At 42.1% G+C, this 7,350-nt stretch overlaps 2 long non-coding RNA genes across 7 annotated transcripts; one reads left to right on the top strand and one right to left on the bottom strand.

Moving 5' to 3' along the window:
* Positions 1–556: 556 nt before the first annotated feature.
* Positions 557–3,369, bottom strand: LOC127341064 (uncharacterized). The gene is made up of 2 exons (XR_007875168.2): positions 3,137–3,369; positions 557–2,098 (listed from the first exon to the last, which is right to left on the bottom strand). It is a non-coding gene; the product is annotated as an uncharacterized lncRNA (long non-coding RNA).
* A 229-nt stretch (positions 3,370–3,598) lies between these two features.
* LOC127341065 (uncharacterized) lies at positions 3,599–7,069 on the top strand. 6 transcript variants are annotated; one of them, XR_011754667.1, is made up of 6 exons: positions 3,599–4,045; positions 4,158–4,217; positions 4,313–4,979; positions 5,159–5,414; positions 6,444–6,495; positions 6,757–7,069. It is a non-coding gene; the product is annotated as an uncharacterized lncRNA (long non-coding RNA). The 6 variants fall into 6 exon arrangements; XR_011754666.1 differs by having other exon boundaries at positions 4,313–5,414; XR_007875173.2 differs by having other exon boundaries at positions 3,604–4,045; positions 4,852–5,414.
* Positions 7,070–7,350: the final 281 nt, after the last annotated feature.

The raw sequence follows: 7,350 nt of genomic DNA, 5'->3' as shown, positions 1-7,350 counted from the left end.
CTTTAAGTTGTTTGTGAGTTGTGTGAGGTGTGAACGGTGTGAGCTTTTCCGTCAGTGCATGCACTGGCACACAGGGGACAGGGCAATCTCATTTAATTTGAACTAGCATGGATCAGCAAAAGGATCACGTGTAAATCAGCTGTCCTTGTCACGTCGTGAGTTCCTGCAAGATTTTTTGGGTGACACGAGTATAGTACATGTCCTTTCGTTGCTTTTGTCCATGGAGTTCTGCAAGATTTTGCACGGTTCAGCCAAAAAAAAAGCGTGTGTCACTTTGTTGCATGTTGGCATCTACTAATCAAGACGATGACCATATCATGTAGTCTGAATCTGTTGGGCATGATTTTTTTGAATGCAAAGAATAGGTGGGTAGCAAACAATTTAGCTGCAAAGATGGTTTTTTCTAAGTAATTAACTTGGTGTTAATTTTCTAGGTAAGTAAAGGTTCTAGTTGGCCATGCGATTGGTACTAAATCGATTTGGGGTACTGCATGTAACCATGGTCACTTTCCGCGATATGGTACATGTGACATCAAAAAATGTAGGAAAAAGCGACAAGAAACTAGTGCTGTAAATTCTGTCGGCATAAGAATGTACATATAAGAATGGTGCGAATAGGCAATAACAAGTAGAAGTTGCGTACATGAATTGAAACATGTGAACTTGTGTACTAAGGTACAGCTAGCATCTATGGCGAAAACATCACGAAGAGAAAAAGATCACGCGTAAGAGGGAGAAACTACAAGATGTAGATGCCTCGGCATCAAGATGAGGAGCGTGGCCGAAATGGCACCAGAGATGTGGTTGTGGTTGAACCGCAGCCTGGGCATCGCCGCCATGGACTCCAGATGCTCCCAACCAGCCTGACATTGGACAGGTCCAGCCTGACATTGGACATGTCCAACCTGGCCAGGCTCGCCATCTTCTCCTGGCCGGAGCGCATTACGCTCCCTCTGAGCGGGTTGTTGGCTGCAGGTCCTTCGGCGATGCCATGCACTGCACAAACTACGATAGCCCTCCGGTGAGGCTCCGGAGGTCGAGCAACATGAGGCTCTCGTGCTCGGCAAGCTCCGAAAGGAGGCTCCCTTCCAGCAAGTTGTTGCTAGGCCATTCAAGCTACGAGGCAGAGATCGGTTGGAAAGTTCTTCTCATGTTCATGATCAGCAATTCTTGCTCATGTACATGACACATATTTTGAATATCATCATCAATCCGTAAAACAGAGCTGAATCACTCAATTTATTACACATACATGAAAATTGAAAAGAATATGGGGCAGATACTAGAAGCAGACACGAAAGGGTCACATATTCAGGTATAGTTTTCTTGGCTTGTAAGGATCGAAATGTAATTCTTGTACTACTGAGTATAAACAACTAGTAGCAGATGTTAAACGGGTTAAACTAATCGTATTATGAGGTTAACCAAATAAAGGTAGATAGTTTTAATCACTGGAAAAAAAAACATTGACAATTCTAGACAACTGCTGTACGATTGTTCATGTTCTCCGCGATGCAAAGAAAATGAACAAGGAATCTAGATCAGAAACACAGGAAAAATCAAGATTAGAGAAAAGGGGTGAAGGAAAACCAGATCGAAGAAAAAAACAAGGACAACCTCGTGCGTGCCTCAACTTATCAAAGACAAATTGCTGCTCAATCTGTAATGAAATGGCAAAATATTAATTTGTCCAGGATCCATAAAAGAAAATACTGAAGCCTGCGCCCAAAAGGCTTGAAGCTCATTGATCGATACGATATAGATCAATTAAAATGGCATCAAGCAAACAAGGTGAAAAATCCATCACATATACAACTAATCAAATTAGCTTAGCTCGAGAATCTTTCACAGAAACAATAAAACCAAACCTAGTATCCACTGCCGAGCCCGTGCTACATCCAAATTTTCAAAGGTTTTGCAATATGTAGATGTGGAAACATGATAGGGAGGGGCCACTAGATCTTGAGCTTCAAGTTCAGTCTGTGCCCCTGCTACCCGCCTAGCCCATCGACCTTCCGCCATGCTCCAGTCAGCAGGGGCTCAAATCGGCAGAGAAAAAGGAAGCTCGTCGCTGCCTCTCGACACGCAACTGCTCCTCCTTCAAATCCCAAAAAACAGCAACTAAAACATGTACCTAGAAACTGATCAGAAAAAATAAAGTGAAGCAAATCCACACAGTGCTAAAGTGCTAGAACTAAACCAAAATGGTAAACTCTACGAAGGTGCATGGCAGGACATCGTTGAGCCCTAGATCGATAGGTGGCCCCAAATCCAAAAGTTTTTGTCTAAAAAAAGCAAAACTAATTCTAGTAAGAGAGAGAGGAATTACTGCACATTTGGATCCAAATTTTTTTGGAGCTCGACCAACATCAGACTCCCATTCTTGTTTTTTCAAAACAACACATCAAACAAACAAATCCCATTTGGATTTTCAAGTGAGCACGACAAAGAAAAATCAACATAGACATGTTCCATCAAACGATGAATAAATTTTAGATAATGAAAAATAACGAGGTGAAATAAATCTGGATCCAGAAAAACGGGTCAAGCTCAAATGCTAAATAGTCTACACATGCCCCTGCCCACAGTGGATGGTGCTCACAACACTCCAGGAGGTCGACGCAGTCTGCTGCCCAGAGCAGAGCCTGTGTTTTTTTCCCCTGCTCAAGAACATTCGGGTAGCAGAATATCATAAAGAAAAAACGATAGGAAGAAACATGACTAGGAGCTGGTATGGATCTTGAGCACCAAATACAACCGTGCAGCAAAAAATATACAATCTGGATCTACATAAAGAACACGATTTGTCTACCACATCCAAGTCAAAAAAATCTGGAAAAAAAAAGAAGATACGGAGGTGGTCATCCACGAAATTCCAGTACGGAAGCGTATAAATCTTGAGAATCAGGATGAACACTTCATATGGGATCTGGATCTAAATATATTTCTATATAATTAACAGAACTTTTCCCTCGTAATCTTTTACCCTTTATTTGAATGATCATGAGATCCGGATCGGAAGATACCATGTAAACAAAAATCAACAGCAAACTGACTCCATTAAACGGTGATGCAAAATCCAGATCGGGAAAAGGACGTGAAGAAACCCCAGATCGAAAAGAATACAAGGACCGACCTCGCTCGTCCCTCCGGCCTGACTTCTCCCTCACCCCAGTACCACTTCGGCGCAGGGACATCGGCCAGCTGCGACTAATCGGAGGGGGAAGTTCAGGAGGGGCACGGTTGGTTTGGGCAGAGGGGGAGGATAGAGGAAGATGAGTTCTGGTCTGAAGGTTGGAAGAAAGAGAACGTAACTGGATGGGCATCAAATCACCTCCCAGCAAAAATATCATGCATAAAAAAGGTCTACGTGGGGATACGGCTTTGGAGCGTGCTCTTGATGTAACGGCTTATACTGCCGACGTTAAGAGTTTCGTTGGCTCCCTATATCATCAAGTGTGTACATCAACGGTTAGGACCCCATGCACAGCTAGCCATGTGTGTAGGAGGCTATTTTCCATATATATATATATATATATATATATAGGGAAACCCTATTAGACACCCTAGGTGCAGAATAAGTAATTCTGCACCCGGGTCGGTTCATCGAGCCAGAACAACTATGCTTCGGGTGCGGCTCACACCGTGGCAGGCTCCGCTTGATGTATTTTTTTGGGGTTTATTAGGTCGTCGGTTTTTCATATCGCGGGGATCGGGACGTGCGTTGCCCAGTCGACCGAGTTTCCAGAAACTGCCGGCACACGCTCCTCCAGCTCGACAAATCCGGCGACCACCGGCGACCCGCCGCTGCCGCCCGGAGAATCCGTGCCCCAGCCCACCCCCACCCCCCGCCCCTTTCAATGACCCCAGTTCCGCCCCTCCCTCGCCGGCGGTCCTGAATTCCAGGCGGCGCTGCTCGTGGGAAGTCCCGACGGGAGCTGCGCGTGGGGCGCTTCCCGGTGGACTACGACGCGTCCACGAGCTACTGCGCGGCGTTTTCCATGGAGAGCCTGCCGTCGCCGCGGTTCCTCTCCCCATCCGGCAGGTACTCTTCTGCACTGCCGCCCCTGTTGGAGATGCAAGTACTCATCCGCCTCTCCCTCCCTGTCAGCTCCGGAAAAAATAATTTCCGAGGTGGCTCACGTATCCTCTTGCAGGGAACGAGCGGGTGGCGTACCAGGCAGCGCGAACACTCTCCGGCTTGGTGGATCCTTTAGGTGCGTTCCCGATCTGCAGCACTAGCCTATGCAGCACCACGTTTCCTTCCCTTGTTTGTTGGATACAGTTAGCAGCCATGATTTTTTTCTTCCAGATCAAATAAAGTGGTAACCTGCAAGTGGCATGATTAGTACTAGATTAACAATTCGGTCTTTGCGTTTGGCTCTTATCTGATAGTCACGGGTCGCATGCCAGATTCTTTTGGGGGAATATAATTTATTGTTGAAGACATAATGCTCTTACTGCAACCAAACGCTGGCACATAGTGTGCCTTGGATTTATTCTTTTGTTGATACCAAATAACTTATGACTAGCTATGCAGTCTTTTGTGTAAAAGTTAAAGAACTGGTTGGCTCACTTTGTTGCATGTCACCAATGTGTAATTTCTGATCCATCATGAAATAGATTGTTATTTTTCTCTTATTGTAGCATGGCTCTATAATCCAATTATCAACAAGTCAAGTTATTTTCATCCTAATTTAATTTAATTTCAGGTCAGCGGAGTGGCAACCCAATATAATTTTATCGGTCACTGCTACCAGTTCGCAACCCTGCAACCATGATTTTTAGAATCTTGCATTGATAATTTTCATCATTACTCGAATGCTAAATGCCATCGTTTCCCGTTTGCAGAAACCTTGGCTCCGTTCTTGTGAGCATCGTGGTCTAGTGTTGATTCATGTTGCTGCAATCTTAGCATATTCACTTGTTTGTTTACACAAATCCACGCTCTGTCATCAGATTTCAGCCGCCAAGCCGAGGTAGATCCTGATATCCAGTCAAGCATACTATGGTCTATGTGGTTTTCTTATAATTACTACCTTTATTTTTGGTGCAATTTAGATCTCTTCTACCTTTTTTTCTTCAAATACATGTGTTTGGGAGGTACAAATTTTTCATGTCCACTCCACTTAAAAACATTTTGGCTAATTTGTTGCAGGTTGATATTATAATGATCTCTTTGATGGCAATACTGTCGCGTAATAAGCGTTGGCTTTGTGTCTTCATACATGCCAACTAAGTAATGACTAGCTATTTGGCTCCACATGAAAGTTTTAAAATGTTATGAAAAAGCTACTCACATACAGCAAAAGAAAATGGCATACTTACAAAGCATGTCAATGCCCCTAATGTTATTTCAGTTGTACCTGGTCTTTGGAAATGGGTATATGTACAAATAAGAAGTATGCGTTTGGGTAAATCCTTCTGCCAATATTTGCAGTTTGTTTCTTTCCCTTGGTGGTATTTTGTATTTTAAGCTCAACACATGGCCAGAGTTGATATATGGTCGTGCATGTGGTTTACTAGCTGCTTGCCATACCTTTTGTTAGTAAATCTTTTACCTCTTTCTGTTTAGCCTGCTTCTCAGTTATTCTGCTTTTCCTGTCATTATACATAACTTTTCTTATGCATAAATACCTCTCAACTTTTTAGGTGCCTAATTATGCTACTGTCATTTGCATGAAAATTGATGATAGTGCGAATGGAAAATTCACGGAAGTTTGTGTGATATGTTAGTTGCTTTGCTTCGAGCTTTGACCATGTTCCTAGCCTAGTAGATTTTGCCTTGAAGACAGATATAGACCAAGTATGCCTAATGTATTGTAAATATGGCAAAATCGTGTAGAGCTTATTTTCAGTTTGCTGGCCTAGCATAGATGACATTCTAGGATTTTTAAGGGGTAATTTCTTTGACTCCAATCTTAAACATGACATAATCCTAAATGGTCGCATAATACATTCTTCTTCCACCTGATGCTACATGGGTCATATATTTCTGCTATTTTATTAGCCCCGAGTCAATTTCTAGTTCAATTCATGAGTGCAAGCTTGCTGGTGATACCTTTTGTTATTCAGAAATATACGTTTATCAGATTGGCAGTTGCTTCTCGTTTTGTATGCTATCCGTGTGACATAACTTTGTTATTTGTCAGTGATTATCACCTTTTCAGCTTCCTAGCTGTAATATTTTTGTGTGCTTGAAAATAGATTAGTGTGCCTGTTAGTTTCTTTACGTCCACCTTTGATCGTGTCATTACTTATTAGCCTATCAGATTTTGCATTTACGGACCGAGACAGCTTCAGTATCACAAATGTATCTTCGATCTGGCAAAATGACCGTGGAGAATATTCCAGTAGCTGGCCTCTGAGCATAGATGACATTGTTAGTTTATTAATCAATTATTTTCCATCCTCCAATATGACGGAATTCTAAATGGTTGCAGGATATTGGCAGCGCTGATTCTTTAGCTCAATTTTGTTCGTGTAGAGATCCAGGTGAGGCTGCACCATATCACCTCTCTCCAGTTTCCATGCATCCTTACAAGTCTATCAATTCATTTATTTAGCATTAGAAGCTTATGAATTAGTTAGATTCTGGTCTGACTAGCTTTAAATCTTGTTATATATACTGGTGATGGTGTGACAATGGACATTCCTTTTCTCTTCAGTGATTCAATTTTTTCCAAAGGAATTCTATGGTTGCAAAAAATGTCCAGGTTCTTGATTCCTATGGTAAATTGTATGCCCATTTTTCAGGATGGACGGCGATGTTCAAAAAATTAAGTGGAACTGAAGATGTGTCTTACTCCTGGGTACACAATGAACTGTAGAGCTACATCGCATGTTGTGGTCTTCAGCGTCGGGCTACCTAGTACGATAGAAATACAACATCAACGCGTTGTCTAGTCGAGCTGATCTAGCTAAATAATTTGCACCGACTAATGTAATTTTTATTACATGTTTACATATTGATTTCTTAATTTTTGATATGCACGGGATGCCTGAAATATGTAAACACATGTGTGCATGGATACATATATATGTTTATTCAAATGGAGATCTTACTCTAGCCGTACTTGTAAAACTTGCATTGTGTAACCAGGCCATCCTTGCTATTCTTATGGGCATTAAACTTTACATCACCTCTGAAATATCTTAGCTTTATTGTAATCGTTCTTAGCTTTATTTGTTTTATGTAAGTGTGTCTTTTATAAGTTTTTAAATCGCCTCTGATATTTCCCACGTGAGTGGTTGGCCCAGACTTTCTTGCCATGGAGTGCAAATTGAATTAGTGGCGCATGCTCGTTTACCAGAATTTCTTAATAGGTTCATTGCGTAGATGCTTTCTAA

Source organism: Lolium perenne, chromosome 3 (assembly GCF_019359855.2).
Source record: "Lolium perenne isolate Kyuss_39 chromosome 3, Kyuss_2.0, whole genome shotgun sequence".
Classification (NCBI taxonomy): Eukaryota; Viridiplantae; Streptophyta; class Magnoliopsida; order Poales; family Poaceae; genus Lolium; species Lolium perenne.
This window is presented reverse-complemented; position numbering and strand designations above follow the sequence as displayed.